The 15,354-nt window shown below is 39.6% G+C and overlaps 1 pseudogene; it reads left to right on the top strand.

Moving 5' to 3' along the window:
• Positions 1–6,035: 6,035 nt before the first annotated feature.
• LOC148827967 (U2 spliceosomal RNA) lies at positions 6,036–6,136 on the top strand (annotated as a pseudogene).
• The last annotated feature ends 9,218 nt before the right edge of the window (positions 6,137–15,354 follow it).

Raw genomic sequence — 15,354 nt, 5'->3', positions numbered from 1 at the left:
ACAGTACTCTGGAACATCTTGGCATGCAGGTACATTAAGAAGAATAAATTGGTTTTGTTTTGTATTGTATTCGGATCCACAATGAAAATGCATCAATAGCTCACTGGGAACATTCAGAATTATTTATTATGTTATTTACATTTTAAATAGTGAATGAAGAGGTTTGTTGATTTTTACCCTAGCATGATTTACATTTATGCTTTTCCATTTCTAAAAGAAAATCATTAGTTCTCTGTCAGACACAGAACAGTCCTTCGTAATTCTTAATTGTACATTCTACAATCAAAAAACAGCCACAGCTGTCCTGTCTCTCTCCCTTGACTTTTCAGTCTTTGCGTCTCCTGATATTTTTGTCCTTGTCAATCACATTTAGACTGATCCTGTACTTTTATCACTTGCAAGACTGTTGAAAGGCATAGTCTATCTTTTCTTTATACAACCTTCTTGTGTTCACTTTTTGGGATAAATGTGTGCTCTGTGTTATAATCTCAGTAAGGCATTTGCTGCTCCAATACAGTGTGTCTCTGTGTATTTGTAACGAATGAGTTCTTTCAGGGCCCTATGCAGACGACACAATCCAAGGGTGGAGTGAGAAAACACAGGGAAAAAAGGAATGCAGGAGTCGGGGCAGGAATCAATACGGGGGACGTGTCCAAAGTGCGCAGGTGTCCAGGGGGGTGAGTTTAGGGGAAAACAATCCAGGGATGAGACGAACGGGAAATCCAAAAACGGTGCTAAAGTCCAAAGCCAGGCGATCCATCCGAGACAGACGATTTAAAAATGGGAACCGGGTCGGAACCGGCAGGGGGCACGGGAATGGGAACAAGAAACAGAAACTAAAAGCATAACAGAGCCAGGTGCATCCAGGTCCCGGGCTTGCATGATATGGAAACCAATGCAGAGCCCCGAACTGAGTGGGCGTCTGGCTTTTAAGGTGGGCTGGGAACAGGCTGAAACAGGGGGCAGGTGCACAAAATCAAGTCCGAAGTGAAAGAGCCGGAGCGCCCTTAAGGGGGAGGGACTACAATCGTGACATATTTCTGTGCCATCATGACAAGAGTCCAAAAAGACCAGAATGATGTGCCCCCCTGTGTAAGGCTTTATCAATTTGCCTGTGTTCAAGTTTAGCACAGGTCTCTATCTTTCGCTCAGAAGTAAACAGGTAAACAGTTAAATCACCATTCTGCTTAAGACTATCCATTACAAACTCTTCTGAAGAGTAAGCAAATCAAAGGCAGGAAAGCAGTGACCCATACAGTTTAATAAAAGTATTAGGATAAACACACAAGGAACAAAATCACTGTTTTAAAACTATTTAAAACTAAAAGGAGCTAGTTAAAAAAGCACGGTACAAATGGAATATAAGCACAGGTTAAAAAAGTTATGTGGAAAGCTGAAAGAGAGAGACTGAAAAAAATAAAGATCAAATAGATTTTTCAGTTTTACAGCAGTAAACAAATAGTAAAAAATAAAAATAAGAAAGATTTTGGTGATGAAAGTGGCAGATGTATTAAATGAGTGCTACACTCGGGTGGACAGACTTCAAGCTAAGGAAGGACAAACTTTCTGTATGAAATACTATTAGCATTAAAGAGCCAAGTGTATTACAGATATTAGAACAATTCTAATATCTGTACTTAAAGAATATGAAATTCACAAGCCATTAGAAAAACAATTCCAACAGCCACTCAAGACATGGTTACCCACTGATTGGAGAAATGGCAACATGCATTCATGAAAGGATTATAAGAAACTAATAAAGTACTGTAGGTCCAATAGGTCTATTTCTATTTTATGTAGTGCAGTATAATGTAATGGAAATGACCATTGGAACAGAACTGGAGGATAAGCTGTAAGGCGATTGGATTCTAGAAGTAGTCAACAAGAATTTAGAAAAGGTAGACCTTGAAAGATGGAGTTTAACTATTGTCAGATGTCATTCTAGTTCTCACAGTCTCCCTTGCTTATTTTTCATTTTCCTGGTGGAGGTCCTCCGTGTGGGTTTTCAATCTTCCAACAGGCAGGAGAGAATCCCACGTTCTCTTCCCTGAGTAAGAGTGAATCCCAGATTTCCTTCCCAGGGCAGGAGCAAATCCCATGTTTCTTGTATCCTGTTTTTATTTCCCCAAGTCAAACAGGAAGTGCAGTTTTTCATGGAGGGCAAGGCCAGACCGTATGGTGCCAGTGTGACCATTACTGTTCAGCACGGGCTTGTGCCCTCTGCCACCCCTTTTGTCCCGCGACACCTGGGGCACGAACCCGGGTCTCCGGCGTAACGCAACAGGGAACCGGCCACAAGAGGTAAAGGAGACCTCCCTCAGCCCAGGCAGCCGAGGTCCCTGCTACGTGTCACCGTATCCGAACCAGCTCCGCTACACCAGAACAATGACACAACCTGAGGAAAGCAATGTCCAGGTCTTGCCACGAGCAGTGTTCTCTCCAGCCCTGAATGCTGTACAGCACGTGTGGGACCAGCCTGCCAGTGGTCTCCTGAGGCACCCCCTGAGACCGGCCAGCCTACGCCAGCTGCCTGCAGCTGCACACAGTGGGGGGACGTCCCACAGCTGTCTATCCAGAGGCAAATCACATCAGTATGTCAGCCAGGTCAAACTATATGCTAACTTTGTGATATTTACATTTTTACAGAGTCACATTTTATACTGAAAACCTCTCATGATTCCTTTATCTGTATTTGTGTTCCAGTTCTGTGCAATTTTCTTTGGTTTATTTTTAAAATTTGTATTTTAATGCATTACACCTGCATATTGGCTTTTTTCTTCTGTGCATCAGAAGCACAAGCAGAGCAGTAGCTAACTCGCGTCTTACTCCATTAGCAACAGGCATACAGTTGTTTGTCAAAGGAGGCATGTACAACTTCATTAATTTTTTTAAAGATTAGTCTTTCAAAGTCTCACTCAGTCAATGCCTGTTGTATAATAATCCATTGACCCTTGTTAACAGCTTAAGTGATGGAGCCTATTTAGTTTTTTAAATACGCTGCTATAAATTGACAAGTATATATGGATGCATTCCAACCAAAATGAATTGTCCTGTTCTCAAGCTTCTGGCTTCACACTGGATATCACACCCCTGTTTTGCCAAAACCCTAGAGCCACTTAAAATATTATGCACTGAATTCCAGACGCTGTGAGAAAATAGCATGTGGTGACAGAGCCCACACTCACACTCATGCAGATGGGACTAGCTCAACAGATGTGAAAGGTTTTGATGACAGATGGACAGTAATTTACAGTGAAGTACATGTGGGATTTTATTGACAAGCGGTTATTAATTTTTAGTGGAATATGGCAAATTTGCATATAGACTGTTCATCTGACACTTTGGCATGGCACTTAGTGTAAGCCCTTGACATCGTTCACTATCAGTGCCAAGTGTCGTTACCCTGTAAGGACCTTTGTGGCCAGACAACTATAGAAGCCTGTAATTTTGAGGGCATGATAATAGACTTGTACGTATGCCAGATTGGTTTCTAGATGTTTCCTTCTAAGTAGCTTCAAGGTTTCAGTACTGCAGTGCTAATAGCTTCAAGTAAAAGGCAAGACCCACTGCTCTAGAGCTGATTCACAAACAGAACATGATGGCCTATACTTCCTGACTGGATGTAGTAGAACAGGATGAGCACAAGTGCCAGAAAATAGTCTGTTCAAATCCCAGTTTAGCTGCTGGTGAAATCTGTGACCTTACACAGCTCAATTTCCTTTTTTGTCCATATGCCAGAGCCCAACTGTTCTGATAAAAGAAAAGTCAAATGAACAATAGCAAAATGTCAGAGCCTCCTTAAAAAAAAACAAGAAATCCATTTATTGGCTCAGAATAAAAAGTTAAACTTGACTCTCATTTTCTAAAGAAAAAGTGAGGTCAGACAGGATTCTGTAAAGATATAATGTATTAATCCATTAGGGGAATTTTATTTTAAAAATCTATCAAAAATATTTTCTAAATCATTAAAAGGTGAAATATTCACCTTTGTGCAGCTCCATGATTTAACCTAATCATGAAAAGGTTAAATCTTAAGATTTATATAGATTTTATGTATAGAGAGCACTTTACCCTCTAAGGAATGAGAATTCAGTCAAACATGGCTGAGCTCACTTTTGTTCCTTATTACATTTGGCTTTTCTCAGCAGCTCCACTCCTTCCCTGCTCAAAATTTTTTTCCATAATGTAAGTAATTTTATGGCCACCATTTATTTTATTTTTAGGTGCTTTGCAGTCCAGCTTCCCATTCAACGAACCAGGACAAATTTCATTTTTTCTCAACCCTGTCAATACTCATTGATTTGAAGATCCGCTCTGCAGTATCATTCCATAGATGAATCTGTTTCCACCTGAAAGCATCCTCTTTATCTTCCACTGCTCTTTCACTCTGATTTTCTCTAGCTACAAAAATAGTGAAAATTCAATTTGCGAAGACTGAGTGGCCTGTGTGAATGCAATGTTTCAATATTGAGGTGGATAACTGATCAGTTTTGAGAGTAAGAGTAACATTTGACAAATTATTCATCATGGATTCATAAAATCCATGCTTCTGCTCTAAATAGGATAATGGTTTCAAACTATTTCTGAGATAATGGCCCAGGGAATGTTCAAAAAGAGAACTGCGATGAGAACAGATGAGCTTGGGTGGCGCAGTGGTTAACATTGCTGCTTTGCGGTGCTGGGGCCCTGGGTCCATTTCCTGAGGTGTCTTCTGCAGTGAGTTTGCATGTTTTTCCCATGTTGGGTTTCCTCAAGGCGCTCTGGTTTCCTTCCACAGTCCAGAGATATCCTGGTATGCTAACTGGTTTCTGGAAAATAGGTTCTGGTGGGAGCGTGTGTGTCTGTGTGTGGCATCACATCCAGCGTGCATCCTTCCTTGTGGCCATTGCTTGCCTGGTGATGTTTCAACAGAGATATCAACTGAGAAATACCAAAAGATCGTGCTTTTTTTGGTGTCTTCAACTGAAATGATCTTGACATCTTGCATGGACATAGAGCACCCTGAAGTTATTGAAACAGGACATGGCTGTTTCTGATGTTCATGCAAAGTACATTCTTTTCTGTTCACTCCAACAGGCTGTCAACCACAATCCCAGCCTTGTAAGCATTCCTGTCCCTGTTGGACCGTGCCAGAGTGGTACCAGTACTCCATGTCGAACCTAAGCCTCTACCTAAGGCCCAGAGTTGAATATCAATGGGTGCAAATTTTGGAGAGTTTATTTTCCTTGCTTATTGTTCCCCTTTGCTAAACAGGCGCTGCTCTTGTGATTTCTCTTCCTCCCATCGTCATCATGTGGGTTAAAAGCTTGGAGGTGTTCAACAAAACAATGAATCAAAACATGTTTCTACAGCCTAGAGGTCTGGGGCTTTGACAGAGCAACACAGGGCTTAAAAATCACCAATCCAGGGCATCCTGGTGACATTTAGCGCCGGGAACTGCACAACGCAGAGATGTTTGAAATATCGCCTCTTTCCGCTGCACCTGGCATGTTCCTGCAGTTCTCAATAGACAGCTTCATCTTAATTAAGCCAGTGTTTCTGCAACATAGGAGAAAAGCTGTCGTGTGTCGCAGCAAAGCAGACAACACAGGAACATTAGCAGCATGGCTCTGTGTTGTAGAGGAGAATTCTTTTCTCATTTCACGCCAGAACTTCTTTGGAATTTTTGAGACATTCTTGGTGATAACCTTGACGCTGGAAAAGTGAAACAGCTTGTAAAATAGTCATCCATCTGAAAACAAGAGCATTTGCACTATCACACGTTTTAAAGATGTTGAATAATACGATATAATACTTGTGTGTACGTGTTCTTAGAGCGACGGCATCTTGTCTGAATCCCGCAGTTCCTGTGTGGCAGAATCTCCTGGCGTTGTGGAGTTTGGGCCCTACACCAGTGAGAGGTGACGATTCAGTCCCGGTAGGAGTAGAGTGTTCTTAGCACAGCACATACTGTAGATTTTGCATTGAAACTGGGAAATATGTTCATTTATTTATTATTGTACACATTGAACCTAATTTACCCTTTGCACCCAATGTTCGCTTCTCAGCCTTTTGACTAACCTCAAGTGTAGTATATGTTCTTATCAGTTTAATATCTGACATGTCCCCCATCAGCGGGGCGGAGCGGTGGCTCTGTGGCTCAGGATCTGCGCCTGTGGCTGGAAGGTTGCTGGTTCGTATCCTGTGGCCGGCAGAGGAATCCTACTCCGTTGGGCCCCTGAGCAAGGCCCTTAACCCCAACTGCTCCAGGGGTGCCATATACTGTGCATGGCTGACCCTGCGCTCCGACCCCAAGCTTCTCTCCCTGTCCGTGTGTCTCATGGAGAGCTAGCTGGGGTATGCGAAAAGACAAATTCCTAATACAAGAACATGTATATGACCAATAACGTGATCTTATCTTATATATACAAAATGTACTCCTCAGTGAACCCACACATTCAGCACATTGAGTACATTGGGTACACTAGGTATACAGTGTATGGGGTACATTGTGTATATTGGATACACTGCATACACTGAGTGCACTTGTTAGATTGTATACAATGGGTAGATTGGGAGTATGGGGTACTTTGGATACGCTGGGCAAATTGAGTATAACAGGTATGTTGGAAACCAGGTTTAAAACAATAGGAATACTTTCCACTTGTATGTAATATGTATTTTAATTTGAGTTGACTTAATGAATACCACAATTACTGGAAAATGATTTAACAATTTCTTTTAACACCGTTTATGTTATAGTTAGTATAATCTAAAAGTTTTCTATCCGGTATTGAATGCAATGTACTGGTTTGAAAGAACATTCATTCTAATTCCCAGCCATTTTAAATCATTTCGTTGATTTAGAAAATAACACCGGAGCATGTCTCGCAACACAAAAAGCAATTGTAGGTTACCGGACGCTTTGAGACACAGCCACTGTGTGGCAGGCTGCAGACCCTGAACAATACAGATTTAATTGGGTAATTACGAATTGAAGCAAGAGAATGCTGTTGTGTTAACAGGAGGCCTGACCTAATTGAAAGGAATCAGAATCCCAGGTGATAACATGATTAGCCTTAATTGCATCGTTGAAGCTAATTTAACCTCACCAAACTCTTTAAAAGATCAAGCATTAGTTTCTAGGAAAGTTAACATTTTGTTCAGAGTTCATGAGAATCTGTTTAATTGTTCACTCAGGCTCTCGTACATTTAGTTTGATATTTTATTCATTGAACCTTTGATTGTTTTACATCTATTTAAGTCTTGAGTAAAATAACCTAGTGGTACATTTATTGCAATATTTGTGTCTATATGTTTTTTACTCTTTTAAACTACAGATTGCTTCTTGAGGACCATATTTATCAAATGCAACCTACAGTATAATTACATTATGGTCTTCGTTTTCTCTATTAATTTCTTTGATTCAGATTCAAATCTAATGGGGAACCAGTAAGCTTATAAGGGGTAAGGATAATAACGAACAGTAAGGTCATCAATACCAGTTTTATACTATGAATATCTTTCTGAAATGTTTGGTAAAACTAAGTAAATTGCATCTAAGCTTCCAACCAATCGTATCCTGTATTCTTTAAAGCATACGGTATATTTGATTTTGCTCTAATCTAAAATGATAAGTTTTGAAGAATGCAGCTACGAAATGTTTAAAATGTAGAAAATTGCTGAGATGTTGGTGCCACTGACCTATTTCATCCAGTTTGCTAGGGATTTAAAATCTGCCTTTTGATTCTTCCTAAATGCATGCTCCACAGCAAAGCCTTCTGGATAGCTCAAGACCATCTGCAATGTCTTACAACTTCAGAGTCAAAATAGAGCTGTCAAACAGAAATGCCAAATGACAGATGTAAGAAAGGAAGTATGATGGGGCACTATCGTTTTGCTTCACTGCTTTCAGTAGGGGAATATGTCAGTCTTGGAGACGTTGCGGTTGGAGAGTTTGAAAAAGAGAGAAGAAGCTGCTGTGTAACAATACAAAAATGAATATTTTAAGTTTTTAATGACCAAATGTTCAGACGAAGTTGCCATCTGTTTGCACAAATGTATTCAACGTAGACACATCCCGACATTCTGTCCCTAAATTAATCCAAAAAAGACCGTTTAAAAATGTATGTGACAGGAAAAAAACTTTGGTAACCACTTCATCCTTAATATAATGCCTTCTTCTGTTTCGTTTTAGTTCTACCATTGCAATACCTTCTATGAAATTATTTTGGTTTTTGCAAACCCATGTGTAGTGTAAGACCCTCCATGTTCATGTTAATGATGCACATTTAACTTACTTCTCTGTCTTGTATTGCCCACATATTGTCATAATGACAACAATTGACAACATACTACTGTACTCGGAAAGGAATAGCCCAGGCATTTCAAAATCCTTTCCCAGCAGGCTTAGTGTCCTGTTTTTTTTTTCCAAACTAAGAAGCTAAATGATTCACCAAATTATATTAAGCGTAAAAAATCTATTTCTGCATGTAAATTTGACAATTTATTGAATATAAAAGTGGGTACAGATTTTGGATTTTGATTAAGAGATTTATAATAATATAATAATAGACCATCATTTTGTTTAATTTACTATTTATACTGTAACTGACTGCGATACACATTACAGAAGTTAAATTTTAATCTTGCACTTCCACTCATTGACTATAACTCTACACGCACCTTTTCTAGCTCCCCAACTCCACCATTGCGGCTGCCTCCCTGGCTCATTCCTAGTACGTGTGAGGGGTTGTGACAAAGTTGATCTTCCGCCAGCACTGTGAGTACACTACCCCTTTATACTGTATTTGTCATCCTGGGCTGTCATTTTTAGAATTTAATTTAACTACCGAAAAAAGATTTTGTCATGAAATAGTCTGACACAATCAGAAAATGTGGCTATATTTTTAATAAAAGACCAAGGTTTGCGTGAGTGTGTGTATATGTACAATGAAGATGTGTGTCTCTTAATTTTGAAGAAAAGATAAAAAATAATTCTGCATATGAAGGATTGAAGCATACTTAATTGCATGCTTCTTATAAGTTTCCATATTCTTGGCATCTATAATATATCTGTAAGAACTCTGATATATAATGTAATATTTTCTGCCAGAGAAGGACCAGACTTGTAATTTACCTTTTTTTTAGAATTTGTGCCCTCTCCTGTTTTCCAAAGCTGAAAAGTGGACTTAGGGCAAAAAGGGGAAAAGATTAATTTCTAAAACTTTCTGAACTACAAAAAAATTCTGTATAATGATATCAAATTAATCTTTTCACTTGGTTAACAATCACCTTCTGGGACCTGATGCAGCGACGCACCTCTTTTAGAGCATGACTGAAATAAATAGGTTTCAACACTTAAAAATTGAGGTAGATTGAAATCTACTTGGTGTATCTGAAAATATTAGTATGGTTCTGTGAACCATGAAAGATATCCCCACCAGAAATCATACAGCAGAACTATTTAGTGCTTTTGGCTTACACAGAGTGACAATTCTCAGAACGACGTAATTTCGTTCTGTAGTTTGTTGACCAGTTCTTGACTGAGCTTAAAGGCCAGGAGTGTATTTTGCACCAGGAGGCTGAACACATCTCTCTGTACACAATGGCCTCACACTGTTACAGGTCACTGACTCGGGATCACGTGGAGAATTCCCAAAGTGCTCAGTTAACTCCTCACTAATCCATCATGAGTGGGAGAGTCTGTCAACAGATGACCACAAGGGTCTACTTTAACACGCAACAAACACAAACAGGTCAAACCGATTTAATCTAAAAGCACAGCCCTCCTCATGGCTGCCAGACAACACCACATGAGCATGTGTGTTTTAAAGTAGAATACCCCACTGCAACATTCATATACAGTATGTACGCAATGTATAATGTATTATAATGTATAAATGCATGTGTGTGTATTTTGTGCTAGGTAAAAAATGAACAAGTTGCATTTTGCTTATTTTTTATCAAGTCAGTGTGTCTTTTATTTGTTTCAAGTCAATGTTTCTTTTCTTATCGACTGGAAGCTGAAACATATTTCATAGTCTGACATTTTATAACCTTGTAGTCACACTTGCTTTTTGAATGTAAAAAAAAAAGTTTTCTTCATGGAGGTTAACAAGGCAGAGAATTGCATGAAATGGCAGCTGGAATTCATTATTAGCAATAATTGCAATTTCTTATCAAGCTCAGACTGTCACCACTCACTGTCCCACAATGGGACTCAGCTCCTTACAAACGCTCATCCTCTCTGTTCTCCTTTAAGGCCAGGCTAGTCATTCAGGATGCTGAATTAACTGGAATACAGACTTTCATTCAGGCACTGGTCCAAGACATTTTTCTAAGGCAGAGCTAGTCAATTAACTCATCCCTTATTCAGCTCGAGAAAATGACTGGAGGTAAATTGGAAGAGGCTGGAATTGCGGGAGGAGGATAAAGCAATCCAACTGAGAAACACACAGCGCAGGATAGAAGCAAGGAAAATATTATGTGCTAATGCTGCAGACATGATTTGTTGAGTGACTGCCTAACATGGTTGGTTGGTTGATTTTTATCCCGACTCACCAAATGCATTTCTGACATAATCAAGAGGTACAGGTACAGTCATACAGAATAATGCATTTAGTGCCCAGCAAGGCTTCACTGGGCTTTGTTTAATCTGCTTGGCTTGACTGATTACACCTTACAACAGGTGTGCATATTTACAACACTGTTCCTAATTACAGGTATAATGGATATACTACAGAATGTCCTATGCACTTTATATGAAATGCACTTATATGATTTTCTCTATTCATTTATGAGATGAGAGTGTTATTGTACTTTTGATCTTCTTCATATTTGTTTATGGCTCACTTTTTTACCTTCTCCAGCCTCATTGTACATCTAGTGCAGTTCTTCTTGCCTGCTTTAAACAAAATTAAACTGAAGGACTATACTTCTATACCTGTGTATATCTCTGTGCTATTATTCTGTCAAGCATATTTTGGTCGACTATACATAAGTGTACGGACAGAGGAACTAACAGGCATCCATCCATCAATCTCCTAACCTCTTTTTCCAATACGGGGTCGAGGGCACAGCCAGAGCCAGAGCACTTGGAGGAAACCCACACAAACACAGGGAGAACATGCAAACTCCCCGCAGACCGCACCGCAGGAATTAAACCCCAGGCCCCCACGCTGTGAGGCAGCGACGCTGACCCCTGCACCACCCTGCCTTCTATTCATAGACATTAAAGTGAACAACCTGAGACCTCAGTCCTTTCGGCTGCATCTCACTGTTAGGGAATATCTTTTCTCTGCCCTGTGTAAGTGAGGTATCTTGTTGCACAGAGGGGATTTCTTTTTTAGAACACTAGTGAATTTCTTTCTTGGTCACAGCCCTGCTCAAGATAAATAAGAAATGTAAGGCCACCTGCTTCATGATGGATTGCTTCGGCGTCCCCTTCTAACAACACACCGCCTACAAAGACATGACTCCTTAGCACTCTGCTCTTGACTGAGAGAATCTCAGTGTCTAGGGTACTGTATTGCAGTTCAAACCCTTACCGGTTTTAACTTGCTTCAATATTACCGCGCTCGTCCATATGCGCAAAGACCACAGGCTCCTGTTTTGATTATAATTGCAGGGTCATTTAATTAACGACAGCAAATGCCTAAACCAATCAAGTAGCTTATTTTTCACAGTGTGAGGGGGGTACTTGTTTCTATCAACCACCTTTGTGTTCCAGACCTCTTTGCAACATGTCATGCGGTTTCACACTTAGGGCACTGTGCTTTTCGCAAGGGGGGAAATTATTTTCAGCTTTAAGTTCCCTGTTAATTGCTTGGGCAGAAAGATGTAATAACCTTAAATGAGGGGGGATTTTGATTCAGTGTGCTTTTATCATTATCATCTATTTACATGCACATTGTTCAAAGTGCTGATTATTCTCTCATGTTTTAATTTTCACCATTGTGTTATTAGTCACATTTATACATATATGACAAAAATATATGTATTTAAAATATATGTATTCAAAGGTGAATGAAACAATAGAATTAAAAAATATGTTGATTCCTTACCCTGTAAAGTGCCTGGTTAATCACTGCTAAATGTTAGGGAATCTCATTAATATTACAATCGTTTTCAGAAGATATCAATAAGATACCAGGGAGTACAGCCCTGTGATTGTCAACATTGTGAAGGACAAAATAAAATTATTGATTCACCTGAATCCCAGGCAACCAGGAGGTAGGGAGAAGTGGTAGCACCACCAGCATAAACGAGTAAGGTCACCTCAATAACTCAATATGTGACAGATTGTGTACCACAATTAAGGTGTCTCCAGTACATGTACATATTTTACCCAATCTTTCAGTTAATAATCAATATATTAAAACAGCATGAAAACCTTTAATATTCATACAATATTAGTTTACCATTTACAGTAAGCATTTGGTACCGTGGTATATAGGAAAATAAAATAAACCTATCCCCAAATGCCACAGAGGGTTGTCTTTCATAGGGGTGAGGGGTTTGCTTTCCAGCCCATTTCTGTTTTTAATGGCCATCTTGGCCATTCTTCACAGATAAATTGTGCAGAACGCAGCCAATGCCAAGTCTGTGTCCTCTGGGGACAACCAGCTCATGTCCTGAGCCAACGATGACCAAAATGATTTTTCCTGGAACATGTCTGGAACATTTTCTGGAGATGAGCCTTGACACACTTCATTCATAAATGTCCTGTCCGATACTCCGTTTCATCAGCTAATAAGTCAGTTGACAGTTTTTTTTTTCAAATCAAGTCAAACCCTTGGTTTCATTATGAATATTACATACGTCTCTCTACCCTTTAGTAAACACCATCAATGTTTAATATATTGGTTTTTTAAGCTGTACTTCTTCCTAAAGGAAAATTAAATAACAGTTTGTAAGCTCTGCATACCAATTAAAATCCGAGTACCACACAAAAAGATGATGGTGTTTAACTGAGTGAGTGAATGTAATTGCATACTTAACAGGCACACCATGTCACGGACGTCCAAAGGGACTAACCGTGGGGAGCAGGAGAGCGGAAAAAGACCCATATGCGTAGCGGCGAGACAGGAAAAAGGCCCGGGCTCATAGTGCAAAGAGTTCAGGAATGCCGTATAGAAACCTATGCCCTCAGGGAGCGGACGTGGGGCGCCCTGGTGCTAGGCGGGTCTCAGGACATCCGAACGTCAATGCTGAGCGAGGACAGAGTGCAAGACCCGGAAATATATAGCCCAAGGGAAAGAGAGGGACAGGAAGGACAGCAGACCGGAAACCAGGGACAGGACAGAGAAGGAGCGCCCTCTGGCTGCAGAGGGCGTGACACACCAGCTTTGTACATTTCAGAAGGTGTATACTTTGAACGCAAACAGCATGTCAATACTGTTTTTTTCTGTCAAGAAAATCAGCATTTCTTACTGGAACAAATTGAGCTCCATGTTGAATGGAACATATCTGTATGGGTGGTATTATTTCCAGAATCAATTTCTTTGTCATACAAAATAAAAAATAAATTCAGAGCCCAAGAAAACAATCCCCAAGAATAACAATAGAGCTTCTGATATCCCAATACATTCTATGACAATGTGTACATTTAGGAGGTCTGGAACATTTCCTGGTAAAGCACAAAAACAGACATAATAATAGTGTTCCCTGTGGAATACCATAACGGTTTTGATGAAAAAGAGTCTTATTCCTGCTTATAAAGCATATTGTAGAAGTTATTGTAAATTTGGGTTAAGAAAAAAACCCTATTCCTCAGACAGCTAGACAGTTACAGTGGTAATCCCACAGGGAGGCATTGGAAGACATAGAGTGCTAAGTCACTCATCCCTAGGGGATTCTGTAGAGTTTCACTCGTAAAATAGTTTATTTCACAGTATTTTCCTCAGCTGCGGTATCTCTGTTTGGCAAATTGAAAGTGAGAACAAAAATCTTGCACAGCCCTAAATCATTCTATCATTTTATTCTTTATTGTTGTATAATACATAGCACCTTGAAAAGACGTATCAAGAAAGGCGCCATATGAAAACCAAGCCTATGTTTTCTGTGTAATATAGTTTAAGCTCAGTTTGTCGTCATTCACAGCAGCTTACCATTAACGACAGCTTTACGATTAAGAATACAGTCTGCATCACTTCCTGATGCACGTATCAAAATGCAGTCGACACTGCTAGGGGCTGGGGGTGATACTTTCAGACGCTTCAAATACAATAGGAAAAAACAGCCCTGCTTCACACTCACAAGCTGCACTAGAGACGGCGGGGTAGAACAACTTTCATTACAGTTTTGCAATCTGACAGTCTTTTCTCTTAAATCCTTGAGTCCTTTTGTCACTTTTTAAAACACTAACTTGACGCATTTCTTCCTGAGTCTCAATGTTATACTAATCTCGAGGGGATTTTCTGCAGGTTTGTCAGAAAGACATGGAACATCTTCTGAAGAACACCCACCACAAAATACAGAGCAATTAAACAAAGCCAAAACTTTCTTTCTTAACAGCTATGCTGGATACAATGAATATTTTATTAAATAATACTCCAAAGACAGAGATTTTAGCACTGGGCCACACTGAAGACATTGAATTGTAGCTTTTTCCAAGAGTGAAGCCTTACCTATATTGTACATTTTCAGATGAGTGAACTGGTTTGTAAAATATATTTGCACCATAAGAGCTCGCAACCTTCGTTATCTCATCCACTGTAGAATTCACTGTCAAACCTTAGAAAAGACAGTGCTTTTTCTATCCTTCCTTTTGACACCTAGAATTAACTGGAAATGGATGTGTAACTGACCTCGACAGCACAATTACACAACGGTGGTTTTTTGATGTGCAGTCTACATTTATTTTCCATTTTAAAACGGTTCTGAAAATCCGGGGGCTTTAACCATGTGCGGAGTCTAACCTCCAGATGCTCTCGACTCGGCACAGGAAGAAGAGATCTCTGCAGACATCCAGAGTTCATTTAAACAGGTTGAGCAATTTAAACCAGGATGCAAGCGATCCTTCGTTGGTCAGACCTGCCCGTGTGGAACCTGAAAGTGTTCAAGCACGTGGCTCAGACGTCTTCACCTGGTTCTCTGCTCTGGGTAACTCCTCACCCCTCAGTTTTGTCAGTGACCTTTTTTTTGTCTAATATTATAGACAAAGAAAGGTCTCTGAAATGCATTAGTGTATCCTATTGATTTTGTTGATTTACTTTTAATGCTGTAAGGCTGCTTATTCTTCAGTAAATGGAAATATTTAAACAATTAACACTTATTTTCAATTTTTACTTTAATGATTTATATTTCTGTCAAATAATTATAAACTCTTAAATGTATCATGCATAATATTTATAATGCATAAATGTATAATAC

The sequence above is a fragment of the Atractosteus spatula genome, chromosome 9 (genome assembly GCF_055471065.1).
Source record: "Atractosteus spatula isolate fAtrSpa1 chromosome 9, fAtrSpa1.hap1, whole genome shotgun sequence".
Taxonomy (NCBI): domain Eukaryota; kingdom Metazoa; phylum Chordata; class Actinopteri; order Semionotiformes; family Lepisosteidae; genus Atractosteus; species Atractosteus spatula.
Note: the sequence above shows the minus strand (reverse complement) of the source record. Positions and strands in the feature narration are given on the sequence as shown.